Source organism: Oncorhynchus nerka, linkage group LG13 (assembly GCF_034236695.1).
Source record: "Oncorhynchus nerka isolate Pitt River linkage group LG13, Oner_Uvic_2.0, whole genome shotgun sequence".
NCBI lineage: Eukaryota > Metazoa > Chordata > Actinopteri > Salmoniformes > Salmonidae > Oncorhynchus > Oncorhynchus nerka.
This window is the reverse complement of record NC_088408.1, coordinates 23,064,344-23,082,205: the sequence shown is the minus strand read 5'-3', so window position 1 is coordinate 23,082,205 and position 17,862 is coordinate 23,064,344. Positions and strand designations below refer to the sequence as shown.

General features: G+C 44.5%; 1 long non-coding RNA gene and 1 pseudogene across 1 annotated transcript; both read left to right on the top strand.

The window, feature by feature from the left end:
- The first annotated feature begins 3,824 nt into the window (after positions 1-3,824).
- LOC135574672 (uncharacterized) lies at positions 3,825-4,577 on the top strand. The gene is made up of 3 exons (XR_010465538.1): positions 3,825-4,011; positions 4,312-4,358; positions 4,489-4,577. It is a non-coding gene; the product is annotated as an uncharacterized LOC135574672 (long non-coding RNA).
- Positions 4,578-5,492: 915 nt separating this feature from the next.
- LOC115139220 (trichohyalin-like) lies at positions 5,493-14,880 on the top strand (annotated as a pseudogene).
- The last annotated feature ends 2,982 nt before the right edge of the window (positions 14,881-17,862 follow it).

The following is a 17,862-nucleotide window of genomic DNA, read 5'->3' as shown; positions in this document are numbered from 1 at the left end:
GCTAGCATACAGATGGGTCCTGATGTGGAGTATCTTGATAAGGCATCCTAAGTTACAATGGTGATTCTAGGATCGTGGGGATTGTAGTTATCTGGTGTGGGAGTGGAGAAACAATAGCAGTGGGCACTACAAAGACACAGAGACAAAGCGGCCTGCTCCAATCATCAGTTTCCTGAATGCATAAGTAATCATAGAGCTTTGAAATCACACCTGCACAGGTCATAATGACCCTACTCCCAATTTGTCTCCTCCCTAGTCTCTCTCCTCCCCCACATCCCCCTCATCCCTCTCTAGCAACTGTTGATTCAACTGTATCTGAGAAGAGACCCTAGTATTGCAGAGGGATTAATTATAGGTTCTCTAAGTAATCATTTGATTGGAGTACGAATCAAAGTTTTGCCCCCTTGCAGGCTCAATGTGGTGCTTCCATGGTTATTTTCAGATAAATGTAGATGTGCTTGTACTGTAGCTGAATGTTTTCTGAGGGAGCTGAATATTTTCTGAGGGAGCTGAATGTTTTCTAAGGGAGCTGAATGTTTTCTAAGGGAGCTGAATGTTTTCTAAGGGAGCTGAATGTTTTCTAAGGGAGCTGAATGTTTTCTAAGGGAGCTGAATGTTTGCTAAGGGAGCAGAATGTTTTCTGAACGAGCTGAATGTTCTCTGAGGGAGCTAAATGTTTTTTGAGAGAGCTGAATGTTTTCTAAGGGAGCTGACTATTTTCTAAGGGAGCTGACTATTTTCTAAGGGAGCAGAATGTTTTCTAAGGGAGAGGAATGTTTTCTGAATGAGCTGAATGTTCTCTGAGGGAGCTAAATGTTTTCTGAGAGAGCTGAATGTTTTCTAAGGGAGCTGAATGTTTTCTACGGGAGCAGAAGGTTTTCTAAGGGAGAAGAATGTTTTCTGAATGAGCTGAATGTTCTCTGAGGGAGCTAAATGTTTTCTAAGGGAGCTGAATATTTTATAAGGGAGCAGAATGTTTTCTAAGGGAGAAGAATGTTTTCTGAATGAGCTGAATGTTCTCTGAGGGAGCTAAATGTTTTCTGAGAGAGCTGAATGTTTTCTAAGGGAGCTGAATGTTTTCTAAGGGAGCTGAATGTTTTCTACGGGAGCAGAAGGTTTTCTAAGGGAGAATAATGTTTTCTGAATGAGCTGAATCTTTTCTAAGGGATCTGAATGTTTTCTAAGGGATATGAATGTTTTCTAAGGGAGCAGAATGTTTTCTGAACAAGGTGAATGTTCTCTGAGGGAGCTGAAAGGCCTATATGAACAATCACAATAATTACAACAGAAAGTGCACTCAGCTGAGAACTCACACAAAAACAAACAAGTGTATCTTTTGACCAACATCACTACACAGACTCTTCCATTGTTGTAGTTGCCTGATGCATCATCTTCTTTATCCCTCTTGAGTCGGAGATGAGCCAAGTGTAATGTATCGTCGGCACAACGATCAAAGCTCCATTAGGCTTTCATGGTTCCTTTCTTGTTCCTGGTGCTTTTTGTCCTTGCATGTTAATGGGATGAAAAGCCAGAGTTGGTTGCCGTACACAGGGACAGTTCAGAAGCTTGTTGACAGTGCCTGTCTGAATGCTTTGGGTTCCTGTCCCAATCCCCCTTCACTATTTATGGATGGATGAAGTATTAATGGGGATCTAAGCATGGGGAGAACATGCTAACACGGAGGTGGGTGCACACACACTCACACACACAGGCACGGATGCACACACACACACACACAGCCTTTGGAGAGCATGATGCCTTTATAATTCATTGCATCTGAGCTGGTAAGATCCTGTGTGGGAACCTCTAGAGGCATAGCAATAGACTTCATTCACACTCATATACATCTCTCTGTTTTTCTCTTTCTTCCCCAAACAACTCTCTCTCTCTCTCTCTCTCTCTCTGTTTTTCTCTTTCTTCCCCAAACAACTTTCTCTCTCTCTTCTCTCTCTCTTTCTCCCCCACCAACTTTCTCTCTCTCTTTCTCTCTCTCTCTGTTTTTCTCTTTATCCCCCACCAATGCTCTCTCTCTCTCTCTCTCTCTCTCTTTCTCTCTCTCTGTTTTCTCTTTCTCCCCCACCAACTCTCTCTCTCTCTCTCTCTTTTTCTCTTTCTCCCCCACCAACTCTCTCTCTTTCTCTCTCTCTGTGTTTTTCTCGTTCTCCCCCACAAACGCTCTCTCTCTCTCTTTCTCTCTCTCTCTGTTTTTCTCTTTCTCCCCACCAACTCTCTCTCTTTCTCTCTCTCTCTGTTTTTCTTTTCTCCCCCACCAACTCTCTCTCTTTCTCTCTCTGTTTTTCTTTTTCTCCCCGAACAACTCTCTCTCTTTCTCTCTCTCTGTTTTTCTCTTCCCCCCCACCAACTCTCTCTCTCTCTCTCTGTTTTTTTCTCTTTCTCCTCCCACCAACTCTCTCTCTCTCTTTCTCTCTTTCTCTCTCTCTATTTTTTCTCTTTCTTCTCCCACCAACTCTCTCTCTCTCTCTGTGTTTTTCTCTTTCTCCCCCCACCAACTCTCTCTCTCTCTCTTTTCTCACCCCTATCTTAAGCCCTAGACATTCATTTAACATATAATATTGGTGCCATATAGATTCAGACTTGGCAGAGCCATTAGTATATGTCAAAAAGGAGGCTTTAACTATTGATAACCAAGAGATCATCATCAGATATCCAGCAAAACAGTGTTACTACGAACCCCCACTCATTCTACTGCCAACCAGCTCTGAATCATTTATGCTTCTCTGTTAAATGCGCTGGTGTTTTCACAACATTATCTCTCCTGATAGCCCTGAGCATGACTTCCTGTGTATTTGTGAAAAAAATTGCACTAGTTTGCTTGGTCGGCTAATTTATACATATTAGATGAAACGGAATGAGATATGAGAAAATCAATAGATGAATTCAGTTAACAGGCATTCCATACAATGTGAACCGTGAACGTTAAGGAGTTGTTTATTTTAGAGTCAGCAAATGCTGTTGAATACTATTCAGTAACCATTGCCATTCTTTAGGCGTGCAATATTGTAAACCCTGCCTACTGCACTATTGTCTCCTATGGAATTTTTATTGCTTACTTAAATGGCATGTTCTGATGAATTATTCACAGATGGTTGGCTATATACTGAACATGGTGTCTCTGAAATGTATAAGACCTACAGTACCAGTCAAAGGTTGACACACCTACTCATCCCAGGGTTTTTCTTTATTTGGACTATTTTCTACATTGTAGAATAATAGTGAGGACATCAAAACAATGAAATAACATATGGAATCATGTAGAAACCAAAGACATGTTAAACAAATGTAAATATATTTGATATGTGATTCTTCAAAGTAGCCACTCTTTGCCTTGATGACAGCGTTGCACACATGTAATAAGGATTGTGAAATGATAGTGTCATATTGAACATATATTTATTTATTCTATTGTGGTTCCCCAGCTGTGAAAGCAATACTCACTTTGCTGATAGCTACTTACATGACACTTTGAAATGTTCTGGAGAGATGAAATGGTTTCTTTATTTCGTGGCCTTAACCTTTCTTTAATGAAATTAAACGTCTTGTTTTGCACCCAATTCTGTGTTTCTGACCACTAGCCTGTTGTAAATCCACTGACACAGCTTAGAATTGGGGTGCCAGTTGTTGCATTCCTCAAAGAACTTTATTAAAACGGCCGTTGACGTCTTGCTGTAGGCTATTGCCTTTTTGACTGCGATCTAATCTAATAATGACGCAGGTGACGCCCACATCCCTCCTACACCTCTTCCAGTTCAGTCCTGATATATGGTGTGCCTCCCTCTACTTCTCAGACTACAAGAGTCCAGCTACCGTAGCAGAACCCACACAACCGTTCCTACACACACGGATGGAGAACGGGAGCTGGCTTGGCGGTGATGTGTTTAGACTTTGTGCTCTATTTATCTATTTCTTAGGTCATTTCTACCGGGAGAAAATCTAAGTCTTCCATGATGAAACTTGTGTTTGTTTTTGCTGTGGTTGCGTATTTCTTTGCAGGTAAGCTATTGGTAAATTCAATGTGTTTCGTTGTGCGTGTACTGTAGGATGTTGCGTGTACTCTAGCGCGTTTCAGCACCACGGAGAGCGCCACTGCTTGAGAGAGTTGCATGCAGTAGTCAGTCATGCATTGTACGGAGCATTTTCTCTGTTAATCTTCTTGAGAAATGTTTTTATAATTGGTCATCTATATCACATGTTTATTTTGCAAAACTAAATGGAATGTAATATCATATAGTTATGGATAAGTTTTTTTCAACACAGAACCACATTCTGACCCATTTTCTCACGAATTTACAGAAAATCTATCACTTCCCGTTGGAGAAGAACGACAGCGAGAGGATGTGGTACGCGAAATGTTTTTCGTCTCATGTTGGATAACTCAAGTTAAAAATAAATATCATTATTATATGAGGGAAATTGCACTGTATGCTTTAATGAGAGATTCGTGACAGGTTGCTTGTTACTGTTTTCCAGGTAACACGGTGCTTGGTTGAGGTCCTGTCCAAGGCGTTGACCAAACCTGACTCTCGCCCTCTGGATCAGGAATGTAAAGATATTCTCAAAGCAGGCAAGTCGTTTTTACATGACTAATTGTTGTATTTCAAAGGCAGCAGATAGGAATGATTTTGAAAAGATAGCATTATATAATTTCATAAACGGCGAAAGCAATATGATGTCAGTGTTTGTTTACAAGACTGGAGTTAATGAACCTTGCACTTGCCTTTCATAAACTAACACGTGCACTTGACTCACCCATCCCCCCCCTCCACCAGCACTGACTTTGCTGATAGCTATTTTTTCGAGGAAAAATGTGGTTGTCCCAACTAGCTATTTTAATATGAATGTACTAATTGTAAGTTGCTTGCAATAGAGCATCTGCTAAATGAATCAAATGTAAAATGTTGGTCTGCCATGATGCTACCAATAAATTACTTTTGCCTGTCTTTCTCTGTAATGTCAATGGAAATGAAGGAAAGGAGACAAGCAGATAAAGCCACTTTAGACTATTGAGATGCAGCCCCGTGTTGACTGGAGGAAGAGATGGTGAAAGAATGAGTACAACCAGAGATACCAGTACTGTATATAATGAGGAGATGGTCTTGTCTCCGCCCTAACAATGGGAGTCATTGTCCTAAAGGCTGGAAGGCAGGTGATCTGCTTATCGGTCTGCTTAATGCTATATTCCTGTGTGGACATATTTTGACGGGAGTGGACCCTTTTGCTTGACAGTAGTATTACACAGGGTTACTGCTGTAGGTCATAGGACCTAGTGGGGCTTCGGCTGACACAGAGACCAGAGCTATAGAGCTACAACCTGGCAACCAACTGAGGAGATAAATTAGCATTTGCTTCTTTATTGATGGAAATTCTACTTAGCTGAATTTAAATATGCTACTATGGGAGACAGATAATGCTTTCCCCATATATTGTTGAGAGCCATTTTACAATGGTCACCAAAATGAACTAATCAAGGGTCTATGAGTAGCTGATTAGTTGAATCAGGTGTCAGTGCAGTGCTGGAAAAAAAGTGCCATTGCCTCCGAGTAGCTCTTCTGTCTCTGTAATGTTTGAATTGAGGGGGAACTTGCAGAGTTGGGCTTGAGTTGGACAACATGAGACAAGGATAAAGTAGTAAACACTGTGGATATTGTCCACCCCCTCTACAGGTGCCCAACATGCTGCTCCTGCAGAGAAGAAAAGTGATGAGGTGCTGACTAATGAAGAGGAGGGCAAAGAAAATGAACCTGAGCCTGAGGCACCAGGGGCCGACGTGAAAGACATCGAGGCCCTCCTGAAGTCTGTGGAGGAGAAGAGGGAGACACCGGAGGACGAAGATCGCAGCCAGGAGTCATGGGACCTCAACTACGAGAAGGAGAAAAGGATTTGGAAACCAACGCACAGGTATCATCATAAGAAACCCAATCACAAACGTGATGAGGAGGTTTCTGAAGAAGTGAGAGAAGAGCCAGACGAAGAACGTAGTCAGGAATCCTGGAGCCTGGGCGATGAGAAGGAGAAGAGATATAGACCTACCTATCGGTACACCCCAAAGAAACACCACAAACGAGACGAAGAGGGTTTAGAGGAAGAGAGAGAAGAGCCAGAAGAGGAACGTAGTCAGGAATCCTGGAGCCTGGGCGATGAGAAGGAGAAGAGATATAGGCCTACCTATCGGTACACCCCAAAGAAACACCACAAACGAGACGAAGAGGGTTTAGAGGAAGAGAGAGAAGAGCCAGAAGAGGAACGTAGTCAGGAATCCTGGAGCCTGGGCGATGAGAAGGAGAAGAGATATAGGCCTACCTATCGGTACACCCCAAAGAAACCCCACAAACGGGATGAAGAGGGTTTAGAGGGAGAGAGAGAAGAGCCAGAAGAGGAACGTAGTCAGGAATCTTGGAGCCTGGGCGATGAGAAGGAGAAGAGATATAGGCCTACCTATCGAGAAGGAGAAGAGATACACCCCCAAAAAACACCCCAAACGGGATGAAGAGGGTTTAGAGGAAGAGAGAGAAGAGCCAGAAGAGGAACGTAGTCAGGAATCCTGGAGCCTGGGCGATGAGAAGGAGAAGAGATATAGGCCTACCTATCGGTACACCCCCAAAAAACACCCCAAACGGGATGAAGAGGGTTTAGAGGAAGAGAGAGAAGAGCCAGAAGAGGAACGTAGTCAGGAATCCTGGAGCCTGGGCGATGAGAAGGAGAATAGATATAGGCCTACCTATCGGTACACCCCAAAGAAACACCACAAACGAGATGAAGAAGACGAAGAGCGCAGTCAAGAGTCCTGGAGTCTGGGCGATGAGAAAGAAAAGAGAGAGGAGGATGATGAGGAAAGAAAGAAGAGGATCTGGAAACCCACCCATCGGTACCACCACATGAAGCACCACAAACGCAGTGAAGATCCTTCAGAGGAAGAGGAGGAGGAGAAAGATAAGAGAATTTGGAAACCCACACACAGATATCACCACAAGAAACACCACAAACGAGGTGCTGACTCATCGGACGAGGAATCAGAGGAGAAGAGATCAGAAGAGTCAGAGGAAGAAGAGGAAGAGGATAGAGAGAAGAGAATCTGGAAGCCCACACACAGATACCACCACAAAAAACACCACAAACGTGATGAGGAGCTTTCAGAAGAAGGGAGAGAGGAGCCAGATGAAGAACGCAGCCAAGAGTCCTGGAGTCTGGGTGATGGAAAGGAGAAGAGATGAGGATATGATGAGAGATGAGGATGAGAGAGAAAAGAGGATTTGGAAACCAACTCACAGGTACCACCACAAGAAGCATCACAAACGCAATGGGGATTCCTCAGAGGAGGAAGACGAGGAACGAAGGGGCGATTCGGCCGAACACGAGGAGGAAAAGAGGCATGGAGATGCCGAGGAGGACGAGAGACAGAGGGATAGGCAGGAGGCTCTGAGGTGTGTATTTACATATTCATATTTTTTCCAGGCTATAAATCTTCAACCATAACTATTTTAGACAGATGCTTTTGAGACCAAGGACTAGGCTTAATCTGTGTCCGGGAAACACTGAGTATATAGGTTGAGCTGGGGTTTGTGTGACAGGTACCTGGCAGAGAAGAGTCGTCTCCTGGGGGAGGGCGAGGTGTATGAGAAACGTTCTCCCTGGGCTTACAGAGGATACTACCACCCCGCCTGGTGGAAGAGAAGCATAGACCCACACACACCATTGCATAAGGTTTCTATGTACAACCTACATTTTTAGACTGGACTACTGCTGTATTAGTTTGTATAGTTTGAGCTATTTTAATGATTTTTTTCAATACTTTTATTATTCTTTAAATGATATATTAAGGTTCCACTTTAAATGATGTTCAGTCCATAAAATGCTTCATAAAGCCTTCACAATGCCTTTATAAGCGCTACATAAATGTGTCACACAGCATCTCTAACTGTATGTCATGCTTTATAAAGGGTGAATACATGTGGCATAACTGTGTAACATAACCCACTATGTCAAATGTGACATAACCCACTATGTCAAATGTGACATAACCCACTATGTCAAATGTGATATTAACATTTGCTTTATAAAGGGTGACATGTGCTTGATGAAGTCATGTTAGTCACGTTACACCTAATCTCCTTCCAAGACTCTCTGTCCAAATACACGGAGGTCTAGTGGACCAACACATAAACCTTCATTAGGGAAATAGGTTGGGCCATCCTACAATTGTTTTAGAGTAATAGAACATTTAAGCTTTTATCCAAAGAGACTTAGTCATACGTGCATACATTTTTATGTATGGGTGGTCCCGGGAATCGAACCCACTATCCTGGCATTGCAATACTCTACCGAGATGGTTATAAATGCTTTGTGAAGCCTCAATTTAATATGATTTATAAAGCCTTTATTAAGCAATGCTTATGGCGCCTTTTGTAAAGCACAGGTTTATGTCATATTTGACATAGGTGGTTATGTCGCACAGTTATGCCACATTTATGAACCCTTTATAGAGCATGACATACAGTTATAGATGAGTGATTTGTGGCACATGTATGTAGTGTTCATGAAGGCTTTATGAAGCCTTTATAAGCTGCACGTCATTTAAAGTGGGATCTATATTAATCTATCATTATGCTTATCAATAGTTTCCAATTAGATTTTTAATTGTACAGAAATGTTTTAATACACTAAAGTGTGATGTGATTTGATTGGATAAGATGGAGGAACTGGCGAAGTTGCTGTCCTATAAGAATCACCAGCTGGCCAGCCAATCAGAGCTGGCAGACGAGGAAAAGAAGAGGAGCGTATCTCTAACCCCAGAGGAGGTAACATTTGAACATCACAAATAACCTTTATGAAACATGAGACAGAACAATTCAATGGTGAATTACCTTTTCATAAGCCTCCTCTTCAACTTCTCAGAAAATATATCTTGAAAGATGACATATCAGAAGGTTTTGGATGTTTCATGCTCTTAGACACCACAATCTTGCTTTATATTGAAGTAAGAAAACCTTTTTCACGCAATGAAAATTATGAACCAGTCCAATATTGGATGTTGCCCTCTCTGTAGTCTGCTGTGGGAAGAGACTCTAACCACTCTGTAGTCTGCTGTGAGAAGAGACTCTAACCTCTCTGTAGTCTGCTGTGGGAAGAGAATCTAACCACTCTGTAGTCTGCTGTGGGAAGAGACTCTACCCTCTCTGTAGTCTGCTGTGGGAAGAGACTCAACCCTCTCTGTAGTCTGTTATAGGAAGAGACTCTAACCTCTCTGTAGTCTGCCATGGGAAGAGACTCTACCCTCTCTGTAGTCTGTTATAGGAAGAGACTCTAACATCTCTGTAGTCTGCCATGGGAAGAGACTCTAACCACTCTGTAGTCTGCTGTGGGAAGAGACTCTAACCTCTCTGTAGTCTGCTGTGGGAAGAGACTAACCTCTCTGTAGTCTGCTGTGGGAAGAGACTCTAACCTCTCTGTAGTCTGCTGTGGGAAGAGACTCTACCCTCTCCGTAGTCTGTTATAGGAAGAGACTCTAACCTCTCTGTAGTCTGCTGTGGGAAGAGACTCTACCCTCTCTGTAGTCTGTTATAGGAAGAGACTCTAACCTCTCTGTAGTCTTCCGTGGGAAGAGACTCTACCCTCTCTGTAGTCTGTTATAGGAAGAGACTCTAACCTCTCTGTAGTCTGCCATGGGAAGAGACTCTACCCTCTCTGTAGTCTGTTATAGGAAGAGACTCTAACCTCTCTGTAGTCTGCCATGGGAAGAGACTCTACCCTCTCTGTAGTCTGTTATAGGAAGAGACTCTAACCTCTCTGTAGTCTGCCATGGGAAGAGACTACCCTCTCTGTAGTCTGTTATAGGAAGAGACTCTAACCTCTCTGTAGTCTGCCATGGGAAGAGACTCTAACCACTCTGTAGTCTGCTGTGGGAAGAGACTCTACCCTCTCTGTAGTCTGTTATAGGAAGAGACTCTAACCTCTCTGTAGTCTGCCATGGGAAGAGACTCTACCCTCTCTGTAGTCTGTTATAGGAAGAGACTCTAACCTCTCTGTAGTCTGCCATGGGAAGAGACTCTAACCACTCTGTAGTCTGCTGTGGGAAGAGACTCTAACCTCTCTGTAGTCTGCCATGGGAAGAGACTCTACCCTCTCTGTAGTCTGTTATAGGAAGAGACTCTAACCTCGCTGTAGTCTGCCATGGGAAGAGACTCTAACCACTCTGTAGTCTTCTGTGGGAAGAGACTCTAACCTCTCTAACCTCTCTGTAGTCTGTACCCTGGTTACATAACCATGCAGAAGCCATATGTTTATCTCTAGGAGACCTGGCTCGGGTTGAGGCTTCACAACTCAAAATGAGCCTTGATATTCTGGAATGGAAACAGCCTGTGTGTGAATCAGCGCAGGTACAAATGCCCACAGAGAAAAGCCCTTTGACTCCAGGCATGTCTTCCTAGATAATTAATGTAATGAATATATTATTCTGCAACATTGTTCTTTGGCACTGTCTTCACTGTGATGATAGTAGGCTAAACAAGAGATGTGTGTCCCTAAAATAAATGGTGTCCTCTGCACTGTGGGAGTCATCTGAAAGTAATAAAACCACACGTTTAGAAAATGTGCATCTAGCTGCAGAGAAAAAGGCTACTCCTCTCTCCCTCGCATGGTTTTCATGGCTGCAGCAGCGATTGCACCAAAACCTAAGTTATTGCATCCCCTTACAACCCACCCCTATTAGAGCCGATAGTGGTCGGCCCGGGTATAAACTCTCTATCACACCACCTGCTCTGGAGCGAGGAAATACAATGGGGAGGGGGGAGAATGGATGACTCTAGGGTATTATTTTTCATCCTGACAGTCTTCAGACTACACTGCAGCAGCATCCCCTACAATGGGACTCCGGTAGTGGGAATATCTACACTATTGACTGTATTAAGATCCAGGGAAAGCAGTGGCTAATTAAGGGGAGAGTCAGATTCCAGGAGCAAGGGGTTTAATTGAAAGGCACTTCTACGGAATAAATGCCTATATGTTCTTTCTTCCTTGGATGGAGGCCAACATTAAGCTACACTGAACAAAAATAGAAACGCAACATTAACAATTTCAAAGATTTTACTGAGTTACAATTCATATAACGGAATCAGTCAATTGAAATAAATAAATGTGTCTCTAATCTATGGATTTAGATGACTGGGAATACAGATATGCATCTGTTGGTCAGAGACCTTAAAAAAAGATAGGCCTGGGTCAGAAAACCAGTCAGAATCTGTTGTGACCACCATTTGCCTCATGCAGTGGGACACATCTCCTTCACATAGAGTTGGTCAGGCTGTTGATTGTGGTGCGTGGAATGTTGTCCCACTCCTCTTCAATGGCTGTGTGAAGTTGCTGGATATTGGCGGGAACTGGAACACGCCGTCGTACAGGTTGATCCAGAGCATCCCAAACATGCTCCATGGGTGACATGTCTGGTGATTATGCAGGCCATGGAAGAACGGGGACATTTTCAGCTTCCAGGAATTGTGTACAGATCCTTGTGACATGGGGATGTGCATTATTATGCTGAAACATGAGGTGATGGCGGCAGATGAATGGCACGACAATGGACCTCAGGATTTCGTCAAGGTATCTCTATGTTCATGTCCGTAGTTTTATGCCTGCCTGCCCATACCATAACCCCACCACCACCACGGGGTACTCTGTTCACAACATTGACATCAGAAAACATTTCCTACACGACGTCATACCCGCTGTTTGCCATCTGCCTAGTAAAGTTGAAACCGGGATTCATCCGTGAAGAGCACACTTCTCCAGCGTACCAGTGGCCATCAAAGGTCAGCATTTGTCCACTAGTGGGTTAGGACGCCGTACTGCAGTCAGGTCAAGACCCTGGTGAGGACAACAAGCACACAGATGAGCTTCCCTGAGACGATTTCTGACAGTTTGTGCAGAAATTCTTTGGTTGTGCAAATCCAGTTTCATCAGCTGTCCAGGTAGCTGGTCTCACACGATCCCACAGGTGAAGAAGCCGAATGTGGAGGTCCTTGGCTGGAGGTGGTTACGGTTGTGAGGCCGGTTGGACCTACTGCTGAATTCTCTCAAACGGCTTATGGTAGAGAAATTAACATTGAATTCTCTGGCAACAGCTCTGGTGGACATTCCTGCAGTCAGCATGCCAATTGCATGCTCCCTCAAAACTTGAGACATATGTTTGATCGCCGAACTGAGCCTCGTCACTTTAGTCCTGGTGACCAGGTTCTTGCTCTGCTGCCAATTGTTGGTTCTCCTTTTCAAGCCAAGTTTCAAGGTCCATATACAGTGGTGCGCCAGTACACTGAGCAAAATTATCTAGTTGCCACTCCAGAACGGAGGAAAGCACACCAGCTGTGCCATGTAAATCTGTTAAAACCCTATTATGCACGTTCCTCTGAGACTGAACAGTGGGATTCTACAGAGGACGGTAAACCTGTTCTTTTGGCTGATACCGTTGTTTCCTTGGGTTCTTGTCGTGCTAGATCTGTGCATGAGGAGGAAGATGTTCCTGGTCCTGACGATTGTATATTGCAGGGTAGATTGAAAAATTCAGAAACACTGGATATTTTAGACAGTCTTTTCACTCACCTACCTGTTGATGGGCGGAAAGAGATGGTTGGTCTGATTCAGAGATTTCCAGGTTTGTTTTCTGATACACCTACACGTACAAACTTAATATAACATGATATTGACATTGGAGGTGCTGACCCCATTCGTCAGCGGTTCTATAGAGTTTCTTCAGAGAAACTACGTTGTCTGGATGCTGAGGTCAAGTACATGCTGGAGAGTAAGATAGCAGAGCCTTCTTTCTCCAGTTGGGCTTCTCCCTGTATCTTGATCAGGAAACCGGATGGAACAAACCGTTTTTGTACGGACTACCGTAAGGTAAACAGTGTCACAAAGATTCATTTCCTCTTCCTCGGATGGAGGACTGTGTTGATCAAGTCGGTGCAGCTAAGTTTGTGAGCAAATTTGACCTGTTAAAAGGCTATTGGCAGGTGCCACTGACGAGTAGGGCACGTGAAATCTATGAATCGTTGGAAGTGACTATGAATCGCTGGAAGTGACTATGAATCGTTGTGAGTTGTAAAAATTAAGAAGGACCCTGATGTTCTTTTCGTTGGAGCTTGTAGCTGTTGGTCTTTTGTGCCATGTTCCTGAATGTTTACGTGACTGACCATTGTTTCGGGTTGTCATGTTCTATCTTTCCTGTCTGTTCCCTCCTGGTCTTGTGTTCTTCTTTCCTCTTAAAATATTGCTTCCTATGCACAAAGGTTGCTGAGGTCTGAGGAGGAGGTTGGTTGGTGCAGGTGGAGGTGTGAACACACAACCCCTCGTCAATTTGGGACGCAGAGGCCTGTGTCAATTTGGGACGCAGAGGCCTGTGTCAATTTGGGACGCAAAGGCCTGTGTCAATTTGGGACGCAGAGGCCTGTGTCAATTTGGGACGCAGAGGCCTGTGTCAATTTGGGACGCAGAGGCCTGTGTCAATTTGGGACGCAGAGGCCTGTGTCAATTTGGGACGCAGAGGCCTGTGTCAATTTGGGACGCAGGGGCCTGTGTCAATTTGGGACGCGGGAGGCCGGTATGTTGTTCCGGGGTCCTTGTTGATCCCCGGTTTTATGGGGGGGGGAATGTGACGACCCTCCCACTCTTGTCTGCCGTATTCTGTCTTTGTTCTCGTTTCCTTATTAGGATGCCGGTGGGCGGAGTTGGGAGGGTCGTCAGCTACATGGGAAACACCTGGGCCAGGTGTCTCCCAGGATAAATAGACCTCTTCCACATTCATGGAGGAGACTCTCTCCATGCAGACACCTTTGTAGATTGTGTGGTGGTTCTTGGTGACTTTTTGTTTGTTTGCATTGGCACCTTTCAACACCCTGCATTATCACATTCATGCATGCAAAACACTCACTTACACTACTGATTACTGATTACACACACCATTGTATATTTTCCTTAGTTGCTTTAGTTAATAAATATATATTTTGTTACTCCTTATCTCCACGTTGTCTCCCTTTGTTACGGGCTTTGAGCCGGTTCGTGACAAGTGGCAGTGTGTTGTGTGACAAAACTGCACATTTTAGAGTGTCCTTTTATTGTCCCCAGCATAAGGTGCACCTGTGTAGTGATCATGCTGTTTAATCAGCTTCTTGATATGCCACACCTGTCAGGTGGATGGATTATCTTGGCAAAGGAGAAATGCTCACTGACAGGGATGAAAACACATTTGTGCAGGAAATTTGAGAACTTCGCTTTTTGTGCGTATGGAACATTTCAGGGATCTTTTATTTCAACTCATGAAACATGGGATTAACACTTCACATGTTGCGTTTATATTTTTGTTCAGTGTATTTAGCAGTAATAACGCTCTCTCTCTGTGTGTGTATGTTGTGTTTTCAGGAGAAGGAGCTGGAGAACATAGCAGCTATGGACATGGAGTTACAGAAGATATCTGAGAGGATGCAGGAGGACAGGAGTGAATAGATAGACAGGCAGAGGCATGCAGACAGGGATGCTAAGATACACAAGGTTAGCACACTGAGATAGTAACAAAAGACTAGAGAGAGAGAGAGAGACTGACCCGTCAGCGTTCCGGACAAAAAAACACTAACATCCAAGAGCCTTGCTGCAAATACTGCTGTGTTAACCTTTGTACCTGTGAAATGTTGATGTTCTCAAAAGAGACTGTTTAGTTCATATAGAAGTATAATAGTATAAAGATAAAGTAGATGCTTTGCTAATTTGTCCGGATATCTATATATTTAAAGTACGCATGACAGTTTTGTTCAAACTTTTGAATGGTTGTTTGTTTGTTCAGTCTGCATTTAATAAAATGAATTATTCTGGGACCAAAATGAACACGTATCTCAGGATTTTAATACCTCCGCAACACAGTTGGTTATCAAGAGTAATAGTATTTTAACAGTACTGTATTTATTGAAATTCCCACTAATGCAGCACAGTAAGGAGGCTGTGATAGCAAATGGCTACTTTACATCATGGCACTTTCTGCTAAAAGAGTATAAAATACAAACAAAATGCTACATTTGGGAGCTTAGAGCTTTGGAGAGCAGCTCCAGGGCTGAATAACAACCATGATCGTTTAGAACTGGTAGCAAGAGGGAGAGACACTTCAGTGATTCTATCCCCACCTCCACAAGTACATGTAAATCAAGTCATCAATTATTTAAATTAGACAAACTCTGGGCACCCATCAATAGTGTCATCCCTCTGTGGTCTCTGAGTTCGTCTCTTTGTGGCCGGCTCTTCTGCTGTAGTTGAGCCTGTCTTTGCTTTAGTTGTATCTGTAGTAACGGTCATCCCGGAGAGGAGGTAAGCCCCGCCCCCACTCGTCAGCAGCACAGGGTGCGTCCTGTTAGGCAACACCTACACACAGAGACAGTGAGGTCAGAGGTCGTGCTGATATTACAAACATGGACGCTTCCACAGAGACAGTTGTATAAGCCTCATCAAACTGTACCTGGTAATGTCTGATCCAGGCAGGCTGACCGCTCCGCCTTATTCCCTGAGCTTTTGTACAGCAATCTATCAGAGGCTGTGGGAGAGAGACAGACAGAGATGGAAATGACAAGAGTTTAATAACAACACGACCGCGGTGAACACGACCGCGGTGAACACGACCGGGGTGAACACGACCGCGGTGAACACGACCGCGGTGAACACGACCGGGGTGAACACGACCGCGGTGAACACGACCGCGGTGAACACGACCGGGGTGAACACGACCGCGGTGAACACGACCGGGGTGAACACGACCGCGGTGAACACGACCGCGGTGAACACGACAGCGGTGAACACGACCGGGGTGAACTCCACCGGGGTGAACACGACCGCGGTGAACACGACCGGGGTGAACTCCACCGGGGTGAACAGGACCGGGGTGAACACGACCGCGGTGAACACGACCGGGGTGAACACGACCGCGGTGAACACGACCGGGGTGAACACGACCGCGGTGAACACGACCGGGGTGAACACGACCGCGGTGAACACGACAGCGGTGAACACGACCGGGGTGAACACGACCGCGGTGAACACGACCGGGGTGAACTCCACCGGGGTGAACAGGACCGGGGTGAACACGACCGGGGTGAACACGACCGGGGTGAACACGACCGGGTGAACACGACCGGGTGAACATGGCAGTACACTAGGGTCTACTAGAAAGAATAATAACAGTAATCTGCTTATTAAATACACAACACACACACTAGAGCACACTAGGAAGCATACTAGAGAACACTCAGATACATACCTCTTTATATTGAGAGTACACTGCAAAGGGTCTGGAGGCGGCGAGGAACTTGATGAGGCCCAGTAGAACTGGACAGGGTTTGAACCGACTGGCTATCACCAACCTGAGGAGAAGAACCAGAGATATTATACTGTAGAACTGGACAGTAGAACTAGACAGTAGAACTAGACGTAGAACTGGACAGTAGAACTAGACGTAGAACTGGACAGTAGAACTAGACAGTAGAACTGGACAGGGGTGGAACCGACTGGCTATCACCAACCTGAGGAGAAGAACCAGAGATATTATATTGTAGAACTGGACAGTAGAACTAGACAGTAGAACTAGACAGTAGAACTGGACAGTAGAACTAGACGTAGAACTGGACAGTAGAACTGGACAACCCTCGACAAACCTATCAATAAACACAGGATCAGATGACATCTGCTGTAGCCCCAACATCAATCATCTTTAACTAGACATCTCACTTCGGATCAAGATTACTGCTAAGCACTCCTGTTTTGTTACTTGTGTTGACATGAAGATGTTAACATTGACATGTTTGACTGATTACCGACAGAGCAAAACTGGTGTGTCAGGGGTATGTAATCTTAGTGCCAAGTAGCTGTTATACTGTTTATTACTGCTTATAGATGTCTACTGACAGCACGTTCATGCTTTAGAGTTCACTCTGTAACTTAGTGGTATTATAACAGAGACCTTATGTGGAGGGGTGAGAGCAAGACAGAATAACACTCACCCGTCAGCGTTCCTACCCTCCGCCTGCAGCAGCAGTTTCTTCCTCTTCTCCATCTTCTCCTGGGCCTGAAACGCAACACACAGTTGCTCTTCAATTGTACACCGTTGAAATCTTTGGAGCACACAAGCACCAGGAAGTGTGACAAATAACAGAGACAACTTGCTGCTTCACTATGTGTTGTCATACTCTGATCTCTCTCTGTTTCTCCCTCTCCTCTCTCTCCTTGTCCTCGGCAGGGTCTGTACTGGTACTAGTCTCCATGCTCTGGTCCTCTGTGTCTGGGCTGCCCCCATTGCCTTCTGCTTTCTCTGGGTCAGGTTGGACTTGTCTCCATTGGCCTGTCCAGCATCTAGAGTTGTGACAACACATCAATCAATTCAATAGATGAGACAGTATAGCATTGATTCAATGAGACAGTATAGCATTGTTGGTCTGTCAAAGGATTATATTCCCCACACCCACGTCTATGTCTTTAGCCTCCGTGTCCAGTGTCCCTGCCAGCAGTGCGTTGACATGACAGATGGGAAGCTCATGGAGCATATCGTGGAAGACAAAGCTCTCTGCCCCCGCCTTCGCAAGGCCTCCTCCTGGGTACATCTGCATCACTGACCCATAGCCTGGAGGAGAGAGGATAGAGACACAAGATGGAGGAGTCTGTTCGGGTGTCTCCAGATGAACGCAACATTACAGTACGTTCCGATAGAATTGACATAAAATGTTGACATACTTGTGGTTATGTAGTGTATGTGGACACCTGCTTGTCAAACATCTCATTCCAAAATCATGGTCATTAATATGGAGTTGGTCCGCCTGTTGCTGCTATAAC